This window comes from Platalea leucorodia, assembly GCF_965183815.1.
Source record: "Platalea leucorodia genome assembly, chromosome: W".
NCBI lineage: Eukaryota > Metazoa > Chordata > Aves > Pelecaniformes > Threskiornithidae > Platalea > Platalea leucorodia.
The window spans coordinates 31,581,580-31,602,989 of record NC_138859.1 but is presented as its reverse complement, the minus strand read 5'-3'; the positions used below and the strand labels follow the sequence as shown (position 1 = coordinate 31,602,989).

The following is a 21,410-nucleotide window of genomic DNA, read 5'->3' as shown; positions in this document are numbered from 1 at the left end:
CAGAGCTGCAAGAGTCCAGATACCTGTATGTTCACAGAAATCAAAATACAGGATCCAACAGTGGCAGAAACAACTTAATTAATTAAAGACATTTTGGTCTGGAATATTCTTTGGTAAGAGGTAGATACTACACTGATGGATCAGGGGCCTAGGCTTGCTTCCATTTGCTAATCTGCCACCCTAACAAACACCTAGTTTGGCAGAGCACAGAGAAGAAAAGAGCAAGGACAGTCTGAAATAGAAGCCTGAACCTGGTTTTTTTTTTTTCATGCTTGGTTTTGTTTTTTGCTTTTTGATCTGAACATTCAGGAAGCACCAAAAAAATTAGTGAACTAAACTACAGGGTCTCCTGAATCCTGGCACAGCTCTGCTGGAACACGTTGGCATCATGGAACCATGTGTGTTACTGACAGGTTAGATTTTAACTACCACCATATGAAAGGATTCAGACAACTTCTGTGGCAGAATGCTCAAACAACAACAACAACAAAATCCCCTTTTCTCCACTCTGAATGCATGAGAAATGTGGGAAGAGGCTGCCCTGCTCCTGCAGGAATTCTGCCACCTCCATCTGAATGAGGAAGTGGGCCTGCAACAGCCTTATAAGTTTGAGGTATCATTGGATTAAAAATAAAACCGTATCAGAAGCTGCCTGTTCCTAGGGGGGTGACAACAGTCTTAATTTTTCTAGAAAGTGCTTAAGCAAGTATGGTATGTATGTCAAGCATGTGACTGCAGTCCCAGGGCTGGGTACCATGAACACACAACACAGGGATCTCCAAGAGTAGGAAGCGATAGAACATCACTACTGCACAGAATTCCAGAAAATGGCATTTACTGGCTTTAATGATCATTTACATCTCACTATCAAAAGGATTACTAATGTATTACTGTGGTATGGGGTGGGGTGGTGGGTACTGACATCCCTGCTTCCTCATTAGAGCTGACCTTGTATTAGTAGAGCAGCTACAGCAGATCTTCACCTGGCACAAGACGCACATCGGCTTAAGAGGGCTGAAGAGCATTAGAGGATTTTCTCTCATTTGGGGGTGGCAGAGGGCAGCTGCCAGGCAATGCAGCAACTGCACTTGAGGGTGGGTCCTGGGCAGTGCTGGAAGCCAGCAAAGCAGGCCAGAGCTGGGGCCGATGGCTGCAGAGATTTTGAACAGTGAGTGCAGGACACAAGTGGAAAAGTTGTCACACAGCTGAGTATTCTGGTCTATGTGAACTAAACTGGGAACTTCAGAGTAGCACAAGATGGGATTAGCTAAAAGACACTGTAACCCATCCCTTCTCAGTGAGAGATTTTCCGTTGCATTAAAAAAAAAAAACAAACCAAACCCAAACAATCCAGCCTGCTCCCTGCTCTTACCATACACCCTTGTGCATGTGCTTCCCAAAAGCATCTTCAAATACCCAATCACTCTGGAGGAAAATATTCAAATCTTTATTAAAATACTATTAAGCAAGCACTTACAGGGTGGCTTTGTCTTTCTGAATTCCATACAAATACTCGTGAAAGCCTCACAACACCCCTGTGAGGTAGGTTTGCCTTATGTAATTATGTGACTTTTTCATAAATAAAAGATGATGCTGTTTAAATAATCAATGCTTATTTGAAGATGGTGACTTTGATTTCCCTGCTTAGGCACAAAATGTGTTGGCTGCTACCATGTGTTTCCAGCACATCTAAGAAGACAGAATGGCATAGTAAAGTAATGGAAACAATCAGATGTAACTGAAAACCACCAGTGAATGGGTTAAAATGCAGTTCTAACCTGAAAACTTAACAGTATAGAAAACAGCATCAGAGGCTTCTAAGGCTGTAGGATCTCAGTAGCTTCAACTGAAAAGTGACAAAGGCTGTTTGAATGGTCAACTTTGCAAATGAATGTGTGACAAACCAAGGGGTCCTCCTGGCTTGTGGGACTCTTACTCTTAACACCACTGACCTTCCCTGGCTCAGCAGTTCCCACAAGAGGAGAAAGCAGAGGCAATGAGGGATGTTGCAGCTTCTGGCTGTCTTCAGGCTTATTGGGAAGGACATCACACAGACATCACTATCCAAAAAGATATGGCACAAAGGCCAAAAAGTTGCCTGGGCCGTAGAGCAAGCGACTAGGCCAATGCAGAGACATGGAAGCCCCAGGTCCCTTTGTACCATGAATCTCGGAGCAGAAGTTGAAAGGAGCACAGGGAAGTGTGGAGTTTGATTCTGTCTGAAGCAGAAGATACTTCTTTGTTCAGTGAGTTCCAGCCTGCTCCCATAGCATGCAAGGTCAGGACAGGTTTCTTTCAAAGGAGATGGCAGAAATATCTTCATACGCTGTATTTCAGCATGGGTCTATTGAAGTAATGGTGACTTACATTTGCTTTCATTTCACTGCTGTAGTTGCACAGGAACGAAAGCTTCCTTATAGAGCAGTGACATCAAGGGCTTCTTCATGCCCTCTGAAAAGTACATGCTGCCAGTAGCAGAAGGGAATAAAATCAATGTCTCGAGTTTTTTTTCTCAGAGTCTCCAGGAACTACATCCCTCCCATGTCAAAGTACATTGTGGCTATATTTCATGCAAATGCTGCAATGTGTTTTCCATGGGCACATCTATTCATGCACAAGAACTTGATCTGAACCACTGAGACTCTGCATCAGAGAATATCAAAGCTTATTGCAAATGCTGTCCAGGGTCAGATCTGGGGGTCTCATTTCCTTGAAGAATTCCCAGCTAGTGAGGATGTCTTGGAGGAGGTCATGCTTGTGTGACTCTTGAGAGCCTGCTGGCTGGGAGGGTGGTTTCTTTTTGATCACTGGAGTTTTGTTCTTGCTTTTAAATACCTTATTGGGGTCCAGCTTGTTCACAAAGGAATCAGCTTCTTCAGAGAGGAAAGCTGTGTTAATGGTTATGGGTTTATACATGTTAAACCATTGCTGAAAGGCAGGATGGTGGGGAAGGAAGAGGTTAAAAATCAAACTGCAATTAGACATTTCCACCCTGTTCCCCCTCACCCCTGAGACCTGATTTTAATCATACACCACTTATCAGTTTGCAGTTTACAGGAGTGTGCAGAGTGCCTTGTGATAAGGATACACAAGGCACAGCTACAGCTACAGTCCTGGAACTGCCCCACATTAAGAGGAGAACCAGACACAAACCTAACACTACCTTTCCTGCAGTGTAACTTCTATCAGGAGCAACTCCTGATTTAAACCACAGGAGGAAAAGCAAAGGGAGGGGATGAAACTAAACCACATTTATTTAGATTCAGAGAAGCAGAAAAGATTAAAAAACCTTGGAATTTAAAAGTGCTTATAAACTGGAACCAAACTAGTTCAACTTCTCAAAATACAGCCTCCCTCCCTCTCTTCACATATACAATAATGCAGGTTTTTTAACTCTTTACACAAAGGATTTTGTGTTTGTTTCTCTTTGGCCCGATTTTACACCTAGAAGTGACTACAACGATTTTTTTTTTTGTTCCCAGATGCCACCACAGTGTTATGCCCTGCAGTTCTCATCTCTCAGTGTTTTTCCTATCAGTTTTCCATTGACAAAGTCAGGAAATAAAACTGTAGGGGTTATGGTATTACAAATCCCACAGAAACCATCAGCAAAGTGTTGAACAAGATAAACAAAAGATCAATACCAAAATGTAGATGGCAATCTATTCATGTACTGCTTAATGGAAAACAGCTTTAATATACCACCCTTGAAGACCTTTCAAATGATAATGGTTAACACACTAGGAAGATTTTAACTAACAGAGGCTGCAAATGATTAGGGAATACATGAATGATTTCACTAAGGTTTGTGAATATACCAAACATAATAAAATATTCTAGCAGGAAAGTTACAGAAAGGCAGAGCACAGGCACATGCTAGAGTACCATGTACATAGCCTTGACTGATAAAGTACAGCACAGTATAACAGGGAAGACACAAGAAATACAAAGAGCCAAATTACATAGCTGTGGGAATGAACAGCTTTACATCTCCTCACTTGCCAGCAGTCATGGAAGTGGAGGTTGGCTTCAGAGTCAAGAAAGCAAAGAAATAATTGGGGTTCCACTACCTGCTATTAGAGGTCAAAGGTAGAGCCCAACTTGGGTGAGAAAAGCAGGGTTATCACAACGTTAGTGAATTCACTAACACAAACAAATGACTGTTAACACGCTATAGGGGAAAGACTCATGGCCCCTTCCATGGCTCACTAGGGAGGCCCACTTGAGCCTATAGACTGCTTGTCAAAAGGTGGGAAGATGTTTTTCCAGTCTATACTTATGCGAAATACTGATGAGCTGGATCCTGCTGTCCTACCTTGGCCTGGGGGCTGACCCCATAGCTGGTGAAGGCGTACTGCCACTGTGGGAGACCCAGGTGGGTAATGAGAAGGCGGTAGTAGGCTATGAAGGTTTTGGTGAGGAAATGCCAATAGAGAGCTCTGTCCAGGAACCATATATCTATGTCTCAGGAGACAACTAGAACAAAACAAACACAAATTATACTGTTGCTTTGCAGTGATAAGATCAACCCCTGGCCATTGTCAGGTGGGAGACACAACATACTTATCAGAAAGGCTGCAGCTTCTAAAACGCAGCATCTCTGACTAACATAGATGATTATCCAGAGGCAATGTGGTTTAACGGTTAGAGGATGGGGACTGAAGAGGACTTGATTCTGTTCCCAGCCTTACTAAAAATACTCGTGCGATAGCCATTATATTAATTTTCCCCACCGTAAAATGGATGCAGTGCTATTCCTTCCCAACCTGGGACTGATGTTCTACATGGAACATGCTTGGACATCAGCAACTTTGTAGTGTAAGTTCAAAGTACAATTATGGCAAACATTTATCTACCCCACAAAGTAAAAAGCAACTAACTGATTGTCAGTCATCTGGATTACTGAATAGAGTCCAGAGTCTGGAAGTCATGGGAGTGTGTGCTGCCAACAAAAACACATTTTACAAAATCTTTCCACAGTGATCAAATATTTCTCTGCTGGTGACATCCTTTGGAGCATAAAAAGAAGTAATTTTACTTGGGAAATTGATACACTGAATATTGTCAATTAAACACACTGCCTGTCCCCTGTGCTGACATCAATACCTGTAAACAATGCTCCCTCCCCTTGCCCAGGTTATCCACTGCATGTGCTGAAATCACTAAGACTGGAAGGCAAGAGGACAGGTAAGAAGTTTCTGCCTTGGGAGTTGTAGTCACACCCAATGAAAGACACAAGATAACAATCAAAGGGTTTTCTTAACAATAAGTATATCACAATTGCACATCCCCACACAGTGAACATACAGGTATACACATACACCTAGTGACCTGTGCACTATGTCAGATGACAATTACTGTACAAGTGACTCAGGTATTTCAGTAATCCCTGACTGATAGCAGCTTTCTGTGTATCTGTCAGAAGGAACAGCTCAGCTCATATCTTTCACTCTCTTGTTCAACCCTTCCTGCCAAATTTGAACCTAGTTAGTACCTGGAAGCTCTGCATCCATGCACAAGGTGGAAGAACCAGTCTAAGTCTGTCTCAATCAGCTAAGAACCTTTTTCACCATCTACCCTTTGCTTCTAAGCAGCATTACACCCTTTCTCATCAAAATGTAAGGGAACTGTTCCGAGACATGCAAGTAACCAGAGGTATGTCAATGACTGAGCTCTAGCCTTCTGCATTATTTCAACATGATTGTCTGTAGGTCATACGTGAATGCTTTCCTGTTTCAGTATGCAAGTATGCTATGCATGCAGAAATCATAAGTTATAACTCAGATTCAAACATTAAAAGGAAGGCAAATGTTAGCTCCAGTTAAATCTCTGTAAGGTTTAGCTCCTGACTTCAGTGGAGACAGGACGTCCCAGTAAATGTTCATCTACAAATTGCAAAGAAGATCAGAAATGTAAGATGATTCTATGCATGTGGCCTCCAGGTACAATCCACAAGAGATGGCTAACTTCGCTCTTTTCAGTCTTACCTGGTTTAGCGTGCTTATAAACAAGACAAACTTTCCCATTCCCATTGCATGGGTCTAATTCATCAAAGATAAGACTACGAGAATCAAAGTGTGGCTTCTCTGGTTTGTCTCCATTACCTGAAAACAGAAAAAAAATCTTCATGAAACATGTTTGGAAAACTGACTGTGACTCAGCTGCAAAGAGTCAACCTATTTGATACTTATTAATAAATAGCTGAAGAAGAACTAAATCAAACTATTATATTTATACTTCTTGGAAAGGATTAAGTTCCCTGTGTTAAAAAAAAAAAAAAAAAAAAAAAGTGAGAAAAATTTTAATCTCCAGTAGGAAAACAAACCAGAGTCAAAATCTGATGGCTGAAAAAAGACATCAAGCTGCCCTCTAGTCCTTCCCTGGCATAAAGCAGGATCAGCTTTACAGATGTCACTCCTGAGAGGTGTTTGTTTAATCTTTTCTTAAAGTCCTCCAGTGTTGGAGATGCCACAATCTCCAGACAGTCAACCCAAATCCATCGTTATCACTTCGAAGTTTTCCTCATGTGGATCCTGAATCTTCCTTGCTGCAATTGAAGCCCATTACTTCTGTTCTACCCACCATCTCTTTTTTTGCCCTACTTTCTTTTTTTCTAAGGAGGACAGGGGGAACAGTTTATTCTTTTTCTCTTGACAGAAGACTTTGATGAACTTGGAGACATTTCCTCACACATTCCAGCGTGACATCAGCGTCCTTCTCAACAGCCACACGTTCTGACTCATGTCCAACTTCTGACCCACAACCACCACATAGCCTTTCTACAGGACCATTTTGGGATCATGTAGCTGCAAGTTCTTGCAGAATATCCTTTTGAATTCTAATGCTGCTGAGGAAGAAGGGGGACACAAGAGCTGTACTCTTCAGAAGAGCTTTCCATGAAAGTCAGGATGAGAACACTGGTGAGGATGTAACTTTTTCTCAGTGTACCTTATAAGTGCATCAGTGGAGGTCTGACTGGCTAAATGGAAGCAGAATTTGGCCCATTTCATTACAATGGCTAGAAGATCAGGACTGCAGCCAAGCTGGAATGTGCAAAAAGAAACTTTCAGCCACATTTAGAAGCTACAAGAGCTATAGAGATTCAGAGATAAGACCGAAATCAAATAGCAATTTTTTAAGGAGTCAGCATGACACCTAGCTCTGTTCTTATCTTCTTACTTCTTCCAGTCTTGTTAGACTGTAAGAACTCCAAGAAAGAGAGTGGGCTTTTTTTCTTCTTTTTCTCTCCAAACTGCAGGATGCCCAGCATTTTTAGGCAGTCTGGAAACACACGTTTTCTAGTGCCACCTCACACTTACATGTATTTACCAGAGTTATTTTTCCAATTCCAAAGAGCATATCCAGCTGTCTGTTCACTACCAAGACAAAAACTGTTATCTTTTGTTCATGTAACACCATAAGCACACAAAAGACTTTAGGAGCTGAATCACTGGAGGAAACTTCAGTTAAAAATTTAAATAGGGAAAAGGCAGAACAGGGCTGCCAGGCTGTTAAAAGAGTATGCAAATAATACTAGCAACTGGCAGCATTAACAATCCCCATGAGATTCACAGCATACAGGTCTACTGTACTCTCAAGGCTGTAGGGGACTAATAGGACATATAGTAGATCCGGCCCAGAAGACAAAGAAAACCCCATCTACTGGGAGTGACCTTTTCTGTTGCTATATTCATGTGCTATATCCTAACATTACCCTAACAGAACAAAAGGGATGAGACAGAGCACATTTTCTAGCCTGTTAACAGGACCTTACCTTCCTCGTCTGTGTCATCTTCCAGGTCAGCGAGAGTTGGTGCATTAGGCAGAGTGTACATAGAGTAATCCCCAAGCTGGCATAGCTTCGAGACACTATTAATCACCATGGAGTCCAAGGGCATTGGGGTATCTGCAATAAGACTGATCATTAATCACATCCAGTGTCAGAAAAGCATAGGAGGTATTTCTTTTCCTCTACACATCAACTCAACCTCTTCTAAAACACAGAGGGGGAGAAGAGATGGGTATACCCAGCAGGCCTGGACACTTAACCAAGTCAGACTCTGCAGGAGCAAAAATTACGCTTTTTCAAACACAGAATCACACTTACAGGTGATGCGACACCATCTCAGAGCTGTGCAGGTATGAGAATTACACTGCTGGCTAAGCCTGTGCTGCAGCTGTTAGCCCAGTCCTGTGAAACTGGCTATTAAAAATCCTGGCTAGTTATAGCCACCTCCTCAAAACTCTTTTCTCTGCTGCTATCCTTCCTACCAGAAACCACCCCACCCATTCACAGCTTATTGGGCAGCTCGTCCTCTTCCACCCCATGTACCTGCTCAGGGTGCATCCTCTTGGTTCCCACTCCAACACAGGATTTTATCAGCGTGTCAACATGTGGGCATTCCTGAATGAATGCTTGAGGACTTGTCACTTGTCTCTCCTTCTGAGGACTAATACTGTTACCAGACATCAAGTCAACAAGCACCCTGTTCAGCCATGTGCCAGTGTGAAGGGCCTCAGAAGGCACTACTGGATGCTTGCTCAAACAAGACAGTTATGTGAGCTGCCTTGGTCTCTGTGCACTTGTGTGCCCTGAAAACAAGACTCTTCAGAGGTCACAACACACTAAATCCCACTTGAAACACGATGGGACTCAGTGCAGGTGCTAGAGCCCTGATGTCAACTGTCTCCGAAATGAAATTCCACTTCCTGAGGAAAACCCTGTATTTGACACCCATCTCCAGAAGCAAGCAGTGTCCACAGCCCAATTTGACAACCTCACTTGAAGGCAACAAGAGCCAGGATAACAGTTGCAGGGCTGCAGTGCAGAGTGAACAAACCACCTGATTCTTGCCAAACAAGGATGGACAATAAAGCTTGGTCCTGTTCTCACTTTCAACACTGACTCCAGAAATAACTCCAGTGAATGGACTTTAGCTGGCGGAAAGCAGAATCAGGCTCTGGCACATACATATACTTTTTAATGAGAAAGAGACATTATCAGAGGGTGACTCTTCCTACTGGTTTATGATAGGATAATGTGCTAGAGCTGCTTCTCTCTCCATGAACTACAGAGGGAGTCTAGGTACGAGATTTAAACTACATACCTAAATTTGAGTGTCAACAGATGGCCAGTATATTACAGAATGGTATTTATATCATGAAGACATGTTTGGTTTCTAGCCAGCGTTCAGTGTACACATCTCTTCTGTGGAAGTCCAGCACATGCAAGCAATAGGCTTTGCCCTGTTGCATCAGGAAGGAACCTCTGATGTGCAGTCATATTTTTTTCCTCACCAGGACATCTCTAAAATAGTCTACGATCCCATGCAGAACTGGACTCACTTATTAATTCAGAGGTCAGTTTTCTGTAGTCACTGATTAAGCTGCCTAGCAGAAACAAACTACTTCATTTTTTTGCGAGTTAAGGAATAGTGCTAATTTTTCATTCAGAATGACTTGGTGCATGTGCTTTTGCTCAGACTAATGGAGGATGCTGACAGATGTGTATTGACCGTGCAGAAAGTAACTTTGAAATTAAAGAGATTCTGCAAAGGAAAGACTGGCTGCAATGAAATGAGGGTATCGGTGGAGAGGAATACATGGACTCACCATCGGTCTTCACACTCCAGATCATCTGGAAGCCATCGGTCATCAGACAGAAGTTCTTTAAATCCTCTGGCAATGTGCAGGAGTTTTTCTGCAAATCACAATCAAAGCGTTATGGGAAAATGCAGAACGTGCCTCAAACCCAAAGAACAACTGAATGTTGGTACAGAAATATTTGCCACCAAATGTTTTGCTCAACTCCAGGATGACTCAAATCAGCTCAAATATCTCATGCTAAAACCTTGAGAGAAAACTGCATATTTCTTGGGTCTGTGCTACTGTATTAACAAAGATGACTTGGGAAAATTTCACAATGAGCAGTCAGTCATCACAAGATTATTACAGGATTGTTCCCCAACTGAGATGACATATCATCCTTTGACACTAACAGCCACTCCAAGATCACATATATAAGAACAATCGGCTTTTTCATATATACAGCTTACAAGAGTAGAGTTTTGATTTAAGTGAAATCGGACTAAACCTACCTGGTTCCACTAAAGCATGTATAATATTAGCACAAGGACTCTTCTTCTGAGGGATTTCAGTTCCAAGTAGGTGAGAGAAGCATAGACTCAATAGTTGCACATAGTCAAGCAGGTTTGACATTTCACTTAACAAACAATATGTGTGCAAATATATATATGCGTGCAAATATACATAGTCAGTCTCACAAACCTGCTGGTCTGGCTTCATCCCACCAAACTTCAGTGTTTGGCTGGGGCTCCTAAGCCTGCTTCCTTCTGAGCCAACAGTGAAAGAAGCAACTCCAATGAGCTGCTGAGAGTGCTTCTAAGAACCAGGACCCTTCTCCTATACCTGTCTTGGTTGTGGAAGGAGCCTTTCTTAACTTAGACTCTTTGGCTAAGCAACAAATATGAGGAAGGAAGGATAAAGGCTTAATCCTCAGAACAATAAGAAGCCCAAAGAGCTATAGGCAATTGCAGGCACTGCTCCTGGTGACAGGACTGGCTGCAGACCAGTGACCCTCCATTCCTGTTGATGTGTCAAGAACACAAAATGAAACAGTACAGAAGCCTGTCAGAAAACTGTAGAAACTTTGTTTTGAGAAAAATCTATCGTCCTTTGATAAGAGCCTGCTGATAAGTTTCAGGAGATTACTAAACCACATGGACATATCTGAAGTTCTTCAAATGCCTTTAACAAACACACCTTCTTCTGTGGGTTCTTCTCAGTCCTAAATATTTATAATTTCATGCTGCGCTTTCACCACTTCTGATTTCAAGCTGTAGCTGCAAGCACAGTGACTAGGTTTAAAACTATGAAGAAAGAAAATATGATAGACCTGCTACAAAGCCTCAGAAGAGTATAAATGTTTACACAGCACTTTCAGTCTATTTCAACCCCCCAATTTTAACTAATCTACCCCAGCAGTAAAAATATATATAGTAACAGCTCTCTTGACTGGGTGTTCTCTTCTAAGCAGGAAAACCGGATCCATTGGGATGACAAAAATCTAAGATTTTAAAACTTCCACCATAGTATCCAGTTAAATACTAGCACAAACTGGGCACAGCCCAATTTAACAAACATAGCTGATTAAGACAAGGAAAAAAATCACATCTGGATAGGCCTTCTGCTCCGAATCCTCTTTTTCTGGATAGAAAGATCAACATGTGCATGTTTCTTCAAATGGCTGCCCTCCTCACTTTATTTTAGGATTCTCCTAACCATGTCCCTTTGCATGACTTTACAAATGATGGTGCAAAATACATGGGTGGAAAATGCTGTACCAGAGCAAATCTGGGGTCTATAGGAAAAGGGGTCTATATAGAAAGCTTCACTAATATCCACCTCTCCCATCTGACAGAAAGGATTGACTAATCTGTCATATTACGCTTAGCCACATGATCCTATGACTTCAAAACAGTGGCCTTCTGACAGCAGAGCCGGAGAAACAAGCTACTACTACATATCAAAAATGGCTTCTCAAGCTCTGCACTCCCCCTGCTCAACTGGAAGTTTCCAGGATTGTGATCTCCAGCCCCATAAAATACAATATTCCTAATAACGTGCCAGAAGTGGCTTAGCCACAACCCTGGCAAGCAGCTGTTTTCACTCCAGTCATCTGGTTACACTCATCAGTTCATAAAACAAAATATCCCAAGTGCCCAATATGGTGTGTGAGGTCTGTTTCTTTTGTTTATTGTCCATAATATCCCCAAATAGTCTCCCAAGAAAGCACAATCCATTGAGGAAAGAGAAGAATATTAGAACCAAGGTAGTCTTGCTGCCAAGACCTGATCAGCACTGGATCCAGAGCTAAAACACTGACATATGGCAATTCACTTAAAGCACTGTTGTAACAATGCCTCCTAAGAAAATATACTAAAGAAATGGACAGCAATCAAAGCATATTGCTCTAGAGAGACTGCTCTAAAAATACTGAATGAGTTTTATCCAACTTCCAGGGAGAGAAGGAAGGGATTTATGTCACTTCTCAGGGCTTCCACATAGCAGAGCACATCAGCAGCCACCTTTCTCTCTCACTAATGTCATGCTGTTTCATGACTGGTCTGCCCTAGCTGTTAGTGAATGCAGAAGATGTTAATTTATGGAACATACTGAGACATTCTTGTTGCACCTTTTATAAATCTGATCGGGGGGGGGGGGAAGCTCCCAGGAGACTACCTTGCTTAGATTTCCTGCCCCGAAAGGCATGGGGCTGGGGTAGACCTGTCCCCTGTGGCAGAGAACAGGATTTGGCAATTCTCTTGAGGACAGTGCTGTATAGCCATTTTTTTAAATCAGCATATTATAAGGCTCCACAGAAGGGGAACACTGTGTCAGAAACACTATCCACCTCCCAGAAGTACTCCAGCCTCTCCCCCATTATGCAGCTGGAAGAAATACACCTTTCCTCATGCACTGGTTCTGCTGGATCCACTCCCCACCTCTCCCACGGTCAGGGCTACAAGGCAGGTTCAAGATGGGCAGATCCTATGCTCCTGGGGATCAGGCATGGCAGGCTTGCCTAATGCTGAGGGAGGACATTACAAGGAGGATGGCAAGAAGGACCCTTGTGGATGCACATGCCTGCATGCATGCTTTCGAGTCAAAAAAAAAAAAAGATGGTAGAAGCAATGAGGAAGACTTCTAGAATAGCCAGAAGCCACCACCACAGTTCCCACTGAGATTTAGATGCAGAAAGAGTTTCTAAATTGTCTGGCAGCCTAAGACAGTCCACAACAGGAAAGCATCAGACTGCTTGAGGGCTTTTTTATGGTTTTATTACAGAAAAATAAATCTTTGTAGACAAAGCGCATAAGGAGAAACAACAAATTTCCCATGTGGAGTTGTAGAATATCAATGCTCCAGCAACACAATGGGTAGGGATTGCTTACAGCCAGCCAGGGGCAGTTCAGACACTGCTAACAAGCCAATTAGAGGAACAGGCAAAATGACCCCCTTCATTTTGCTTGGCCCACCATGGTGCTCCCCCTAACAGAATGCAATTTCTATTTTTTGAAAACCAAAACAATTACATGACTGACGTATTTCTCTTCTGGTTGAGGCAAAAAGAAAGCGTGGTTCAGACATTGTCACTGCAGATACCAGAGTGCCACCTCGCAATATTTTAGTATAACACCTACTTTTAAAAAACTGCACATGGAGTGGAGTAGGGCAGTTGCCAGCCTAATTTTAGGAGTGGGAATGGGTTCACAGGACAATATACAGTTATTAGCACTGGTTTTCCAGTGACCCAGTAACTCTGTCTCTACTCCCCCTTCTATTGCTTGTCTTACTTTCTTGGGGAAAAGATAACATCTTGGTAGGTCTAAATATCAGGAAAGGTGAAAAAATTATCTGTTTTTATTAAACTATTTTGAACTGCTTGAAAGTTTTGGGGAAGCAATGCTACCCATGTAAACACTTGACAATCATATACCTTAAATATTTTTGCGAGTGTACTATTTTCCAATAAAATATTCAAGATTGATTTCAGGTTTGATTTCCTGAAGTGTAAGACTTAACAGCTCTTTCTGCCTCTACAGAAAGCCTTGGAAAAAATCTCTTCTGCTCTCCTACTGTCTTACTGCACTGTCTCCTGTCATGAAGCTCACCTTCCCCTGCAAAGCCTCATGGCAGCTAATGGACATTCAACAAGCTGATCTAAGATTTTAAAACTTCCACCATAGTATCCAGTTAAATATTAGCACAAATCAGGCACAGCCCAATTTAAAAAAACACAGCTGATAGAGAAAAAAAATGCATATTGCCAGCATTATTAGAATATAATTTTAATCATTCATAATTAAAAAAAAGGTTGATTTTCTTTTAAGAGTTTCTGAATACCATAGATTTTCTCTCAGCAGAAATACCTTTCCATTGCAAAACTGAAATAGGACTGGAAAAATTGCTTCTAGAAAAAAAATGTTAAAAAAAAATCTTAAGAATAGGGCTTTTATTTGGTGAGTCTCAATGAAGAGAGAGGTTTTTTGGGGAAAAAGAATGTAATTTTGGGAATAGTTTGACCAGTTTTCCCTACATCACATAAAAAGCCCTACAAATGCTTTCATAGCCAAAGACGTAGAGGGGAGTTAAAAATATAGACTGTGACAAGATCTTGTTAAAATCTCAACTACAGAGAAATGGTTACATGCATAAGTATTGCCACCTAGTGGCTACAAAAAACAAACAAACAAACACACACAACAAAAACAAACAGTGATAAAAGTGAACATTGGGTACACATAAACTTGTATTCAAATTCAAGCAGGATGAGTTTGAGGAAAAGTGAGGTGCAAGTTCATCCTGGAAGGGCCTTGTGAGGTGCTGAGTGCTTTACACTTAATCATCACTGCAGGACATACTGCAGTTGTGTGGACTGTTTTAGATATCAGGCTTCATCCCCAAAGCTCAAGAAAAAAAGGAAAAAGAAAATAGTTAACTTAATTTGAGAAGGGAGATTTCAGGTTTTGTCAATGCAACTGGAACCAAAAGCAAAGAAATAGATAGCGAAGTCCTTCACCATTAGCAGTCCAGCTCAACTGTATCCACTTAATTTTCACCATTTACTTCCACAATTAACTTAGTCCATCACTAGGGTGGGGTGGGAGCTGAAGTTTGTTTTGACATCTTTGGAGCGAAGTGCTTTGGCTACAGCATTTCAAAGTTTGGCTTTACAAGAATAGCTCAATTTTGAAACAAACCCAATTTAGTTCGGAGGAGTAGCAGCACCTGAAAATGAGAGCAATATGGTGTTCAGGAGAAGCAGTCCTCTCCACTCAACAGAAGAATGAGTGAATGTCACTCTGCTGCTCCCAGACCTGAGCTGGCTCACAGTCAGGGTGCCTCAGACTTTCCAGCCCAGTTAATCTGACACCTGAACAACAGCTACAGGAAATCAGGAATCTGTTCACACGAACCTGAAAAACCAGACATTTCTGCCTGACCACAGTTGCTGGCTACTGTACAAGTTTCAGTAAATAACACAGGTTTACAGCACATACATTCTGACCTGGATTTATAAATTCTTGATAAATATCACTAATTGGGATAGGGCGTTACCAAAACTAGTGCAAGATTTTTCCCTGCTGTTTAGGAAAAACTGTAAACAGCAAGGTGTCATCAAAAGGGAAGTTATTTTATGCAGTGGTAACAAGTGCAGTCTCTGGGAACATGTGTGTTAGGGCATAGCCAGGGTTGGAGCAGAGGGAGGATGATTCACTAACTCCATCCTCTGCTATGCCCCTTTCCAAAGGCCAGTCAGCTTCTACTGTCCCTTCCCTAGATATGAGTGATACCTAGAAAGCAGTTATTCCCCCATGGTCATGGGATTGATAAACACATGTATATTCCAAAAGGGGACCAAAAATGCCATCTCTGCCCAGCAGAGTCACACAACAGTATTCAGGAGCCCTCTAATCACACACTCTGATGCAGCAAGGTCAGTGGAGTCAAGGTAGCATAGTCTTCTAGAACAGGCAATGGGACATGCCTTGGCCAAAAGATTGGGTTGGTTAGCCAAAGAGGAGGTGTAAGGATGGGCTATGAGAAATGGAGGTGAATAGCTGAGACTGAAAAGAGAAATAGATAACTGGAACGAACTGGGTGGCTCAGTGGTATTTTTCCAGCTTGAGGCCTTTACCTTTAATGGTCATGAATAATAAAGAGCTTCTTCATTTTGTTTAAAAGGGAGTTGGAAAATGGTTTCAGACCTGAGTCAGAACAATGTTTGTTCTCCACTGAGTCACCACTGTTGCTGCCTACTACAGTTATGTGATTTTTTTCTTAGAGTTGTCATTCTGAATATACCCACACTGATGAAGTTTCTCTAACAGATCAGATGCATGTGATAGCCTAAAAGACAGAGTAATATCCAATTAAAAAAAAAAAAAAAGTCTGTTTAGGCTCCACTGTGCATCAAACTTGGTAACAGGCTGTCTCACAAACAAACATAAGGTAACCATTGCATTTGACATTCTCCATGGGCTGCTGCACATTCAGACTGACCTCACTGCAGTATTATCACAAAAATACTCACTTGCTCCCATGAAATGATTGTGTGGCATTCAGCTGGCTCCTTTTCCACAAACATCACCTCAGCAACTCCTGGAGAAGTCTCTAAAAGGAAGAGGAGCATGTTTGCAGCTGGCATGGGTGACACCAAGCACTGAGAGCCAGACAATTTTGCAAGTTAACCTGATTGACAGCTGGGGAAAAGTCATTAATGACTGCAAGCATTGTACTGGTGACTGAGCAGTTGCTTTCTTTGTGTGTAACTGTACTCAGCATGTCTTGGCATGAGAATGCCTAGTGCTGCACATGATTCCATCCTTTGATGGTTTTTACAGATAAATATATATATATATATATATATATACACACACGCACACATTTTGTATTCAAGGCATGATCTCTTGCAGAGGATTCATGGAAAAAATCAACCATGGGTTTCTGGGCAAACTCTAAAAGAGAGATTAATCTTTCTTTGTAAGCATGCCCTGTGGTTTCAGTTGGGTAGGACATTCTCAGCTTGACACCAGATGTCGTGCAGTGTTGCTGTGAATTGCTAACAACCATATTCCACAAAGTCAGGCACGCTTCAGCGCTGGATTCAGTGGATTTAAACAGACACAGAATCTGATCCTGCCAAAGGGACCTGCATGAGCAAACATCAGTTCTCTGGAATCCCAGCTGGACACATACAAATTTGTAACAAGCACTGAGCTCATAATTTATAAAAAAAATCATCCGAGTATTTTATGGGAAAGAATGCTATATAAATGCAAGATACTAATCTACATGGTGCTATCCTTGCAAGCATGTGATGGCAGAACAGTCTCCCTTGCGCTTATTTTATAATGTTTTACTTCATCTACAGCCAACTGAAATAGTTCCCACTGACTTCATTCACTTTGGATCAGGTCCAGAAAGACTACTAACTTGTGGGAATTGCAAGCCTGGCACACAGGGCTGTGGAGTAGAAGTGATCACTATGCAGGGCTTTCAAGACTGGCTCTGCTGTGAAAGTATTGGCTCCCAAAGCAGTCACACACATTATAATTGCTTTCTGGTAAAACATACACAGTGCACTAGACAGGAAAGGCAGGCACCAGAGAGCTTTGGTTTGGTTTTTATCATCTCCAGTGCTGGGCTTTTAATTCTAGCAAAGGTGTTGCCCTTGTCTGTTCTACTGGTGGAAGAGCAGCACTCAGTTTCAGGAAGTCTAAACTTTACTTTAATTGGAAGTATTGATTGTTACATTGTCAGATAATTTAAAAGTCAAAACATAGCACCAGAAAAACAAACTCCAAGTTAAAGACAGAAAAAAAAAAAAAAAAAAAAAAAAAAAAAAAGAAAAAAATAAGATCACAGTAGGTCACCTAGGTAATCTTTCTGGCCAATGCAGGGCCCCAACATATAGAAGACACTGATGTTTTGCCAAGTTTCACTTCAGATAGGTGGGTGCAAGGCGGGGGGAATCTGGCTCTTGCTCAAATATAAGCTGTCCATATGTATTCTGCTTCTAAAGAAGTGCGTGGAATCAATGATCTAACCGGTCTTTTCCATCTAAGTTATGCAGGCCTTATGACAAGTTAAGAGATTATAATAACAGAGTAATTGTTATTTCTGTGATCAAAGAAAACAGCAGGGATGTTTAATTCATCATGCACAATGGCTCAGCTGGGATGACTGAAGATTAAATACTGTATCAGTCAAAGAAGATATCTAGGAACAAAAGAACTGCACCTTCTAAAGAGGTCTGAACCAAATCCAAGATCAAAAGAAAGAAAAATTCCCTCTAAAAGCCTGAATGTTATATTAAAAATATCCTGTGGGTAAACTGAAGGCCACGTTTAACAGATGTGTGTAGGTATGGATGGGAGCTCCATTAAACATTAATGAGGAAAAGAAGTTGTCTGCCATGGGTTGCTTTTGCTCACAACTAAATCTGAATGGGAGGTGTTAGCAGTTCTGGACTGCCCAGAGCAGGACCATACTTCACTATTTGCAGTCTTTATTAGATAAGAATGTGACTATTCGGACATTTTAAAAAGATGCTGAGAGTTTATCCAACTTATAGGCAGTATTAGCAGTACTGTAAGGACTGATAATGCTGTGATTTCCTGCTTCAGCTTTGTGTCAGACCATTACATCGACTCTGATTAATACTGCAAAGCATTTTTAGAAGCTTCCAGATGAAATGTCCTAAAAATAGGTCAGAGTTTATTGTGATCTTGATTCAGAATAGTTAATAGGGAGGAGTCTCCTGAACTAGTGAAGCTTTATCCTATATCTTTTGTCTATCCTAGGTGGCTTCTTTATTTCCTCCATCTGGAAGACTTCCACAGAGACTACAAATTAAAAAAACCAACACACACACCACCACCCCCAAACCTCATATATAGAACTTGTTTAAGGGGGGGGGGTTTAAATGGTGCCATGAACATTTGTTCATAAAGGTATTGGAAAATTGGGCCTCAAGCTCCCATATACTGTACGTGCAAAATTTTCTTGCTTAAAAGGAATATGTTGAGTTTCATTACATGATCATTTCTATCTCCTGAAAAAATATTTCACAAACTCAACAGAGTTAAAAGCCTATTACTGCTTTTATGTTATGGTAGGCAGAAAAGTATCTACTGGCTTCATGAGACTTCCCAAAAGAAGATTTAAAATGAGATAGTTTCTAGTGCTGCAAACTACTGAGTAAGGCATCTTTCTGAATGAGATACCCTTTGTTATTTGAAGGAAACAAACACTGAACAGATTGATAGTGTTTCCCAATTAGTTCAGCAATTCTAATTAATATGGTGGCACAATTTACATGCTTTGGACTACTTCATTGGGAAAAAATGCACAAAATTCCCAGAAGGAGTGGAGAAATGGAGAAAAGAACCAGAGTAAAACATCACTGCAATGGACTGTGGTGCACATCATTGCTATACTGCACAGTACAAGTTGTCAGAGATACAGACAGAAAAACAAAAAACCCCAAACACAAACCAGGAAACACCTTCCGTGCGAAAGGGATGCTACAGGACTTTCAGAGCCAAACCTACATTGCCATGTCTTGCTGGTGTAAATAACACACCTACCCAAAACAGTTTATAAGGCAACATGACTTTTGGACATAGTTAACATCATGCAGATCTCATACATCTGAGCCTCGGTGGTGAAGACGTGGGTAGTAATTTTTTAAAAAGAGCTACTTCAAAGAAGCATTTGCCATGATGGTTGATCATCAGTAGTTTCACCTTTTTAATGCTTTCACAGAGTAGAATGATAATGTTATCCTGACCTCACAACTGGAAAACAAAAAACCAAACCAAAAAAAAAAAAAAAACCAACCCCAAGAAGTCCAACAATAAGTCAGTAAGAGAACGCTGAACAGAGATTGAGGATGGAAATCCTGTCCTCACTGAAACCCACAGCAAGAATTTTGCCCTGATCTTTTAATCTCATCTCTCTGAGCAGCTATCTAAAAACATGTGCAATTAGCAATACACTTAGGTTACCAGATGAAGCTCGCTGTCCTGTAATACAGCGGCTAGGTGAGGTAATTACAGTGGTCACTTTTGGCTTTAAAATTCATAGGAAGAAGTTCTGGAACTGCAATTTGTAATGTTGTCGTACGCAGGGCTCGGGATAGATGTATTGCTTTCCAGCCATAGAAATATGACAGTTCTGTGCCCCAAGCTGCTGACAGATGAAAGGTCTGATGCTGAAATCCTTTATACATGCAAATACTTTCACCAATTCTTGTGATTCTACTGCCATGAGTAAAGTTTTGTTTGAGAAGCCTTACTTTTAGATGCTGAATGCCTTGCATTCCTGCTGAACTTCAAAGGGAACTGCAAGGATGCAAGAAGGCTCAAGATCTGAGCAAAATACAGAGCTAGCAAGCAGGGCATGTTGTGGAAAAAGTCCCAGGGTATGGGAACAAGCTGCAGGGGGAGTATTTATGGGGAGCTGATCCTGAGCAGATTCACAGATTAGTCTTCTGACAGAACACTGCACCACACTGAACTCCTTCTGAAAGGGTTAAAAACCACAAGAGCAAGAAAGATATTGTAAATACCTTAGTCACTTAATTAGATCACAAGACACCCTGGTGTGATTTAAGGATGTTGTGAATACCTTATGGTTTGATGTGATTTAGGGAGTAGCTAGAAGAACAGTTACAAGATAAGGGGGGCTCCGGGATAATCTCGTTACAAACAACGGCCTTGGGAGAACAGATGCACGGAACCATGAAATAGGAAGACACAGAAGAATGGCAACAATAGCCTTGAAGGACAACATTTACGTGATCCTAGGACTGAGTTTGCGCAGAAGCAAAGGTCAATCAGCGAACACAGTGAAGAAGACTACGAGCCTTCATCTGAAGACCCCCAAAGACCACCTGAAGATACAGACGACTGCGCATGCGGATCGGACATTTGCATATGTTAATAAGTTCCAGGAAATCTCATGTTTATGTAAATGATTTCTCTGAAAGTCCACCAAATCGGTGGCGCACTTATGGTGGAGAATCCCCAGTGCTGCCCAGCGCTGCAATAAAGGATACCTGCTTAATAGTAACTTCGTTGCTATTGAGTTTCATTTCAGGGACTCTCTGAATGCTCCATTTCTCCCTTGGGGAGATTCGGACTGTGAGGAGAAGCATCCGGGAATTTTTGTATCACTTCCATTGGGCACGCTACCTGCCAACCCTATGTTACAACAGAGGCTAAAAATTATGCACGATTTTGAATAAAACACCACTTTCTCTTTCTTTGATTTTTTTGAAACTGTAGGGCTCTCTTAAGTCGAGATTCAGGATTTCTGCCGTTGATTCAACCAGCAGTACCGTGGCTCCCAACGCTGCAGGCGCCCGAGTCTTGCACCCGGCATTGCCCAACAGTTCCCGGCTACAGGGCTGGCACAGGCAGCCACGGCCGGGCCCTGCCCTGCCAGACCCAGCCCGGCCCCACCGCTGCTGCAAGCGCTGCCGGCCAGCGCTGAAGGAGGGACCCCTTCCCGCCCCCAGGCGGTTTCCATGACAACCAAGTGACCATCCCACCCCGGTGCCCCCAACCTACTCTCAGGCCCAAGGTGTTCTCTCACACCGCCACTCACCCAGTATCCGTATGACCCCCAGGGTGAGCTTGTCCAGGTAGAGTTTGATACTGGTGGAGGGCTTCTCCTCCATCCTCCGCAGGCCCCTGCCCAGCTTCCCTCGTCATCAATATCCCAGTACACAAACGAGACCGATAAGGACATACGCAGGAAGGTGGGCATAACCCCTTTTATCCTTCCTCCCACCCTGTAGCCGCGGCTGCTCCGCGAGG

The 21,410-nt window shown here is 42.0% G+C and overlaps 1 pseudogene across 1 annotated transcript; it reads right to left on the bottom strand.

Moving 5' to 3' along the window:
- Window positions 1-1,478: 1,478 nt before the first annotated feature.
- LOC309601667 (tubulin polyglutamylase complex subunit 2-like) lies at window positions 1,479-21,314 on the bottom strand (annotated as a pseudogene). The gene is made up of 7 exons (XR_014230904.1): window positions 21,199-21,314; window positions 16,118-16,197; window positions 9,613-9,700; window positions 7,775-7,906; window positions 5,988-6,104; window positions 4,316-4,476; window positions 1,479-2,928 (listed from the first exon to the last, which is right to left on the bottom strand). The product of XR_014230904.1 is annotated as a tubulin polyglutamylase complex subunit 2-like (transcript).
- Window positions 21,315-21,410: the final 96 nt, after the last annotated feature.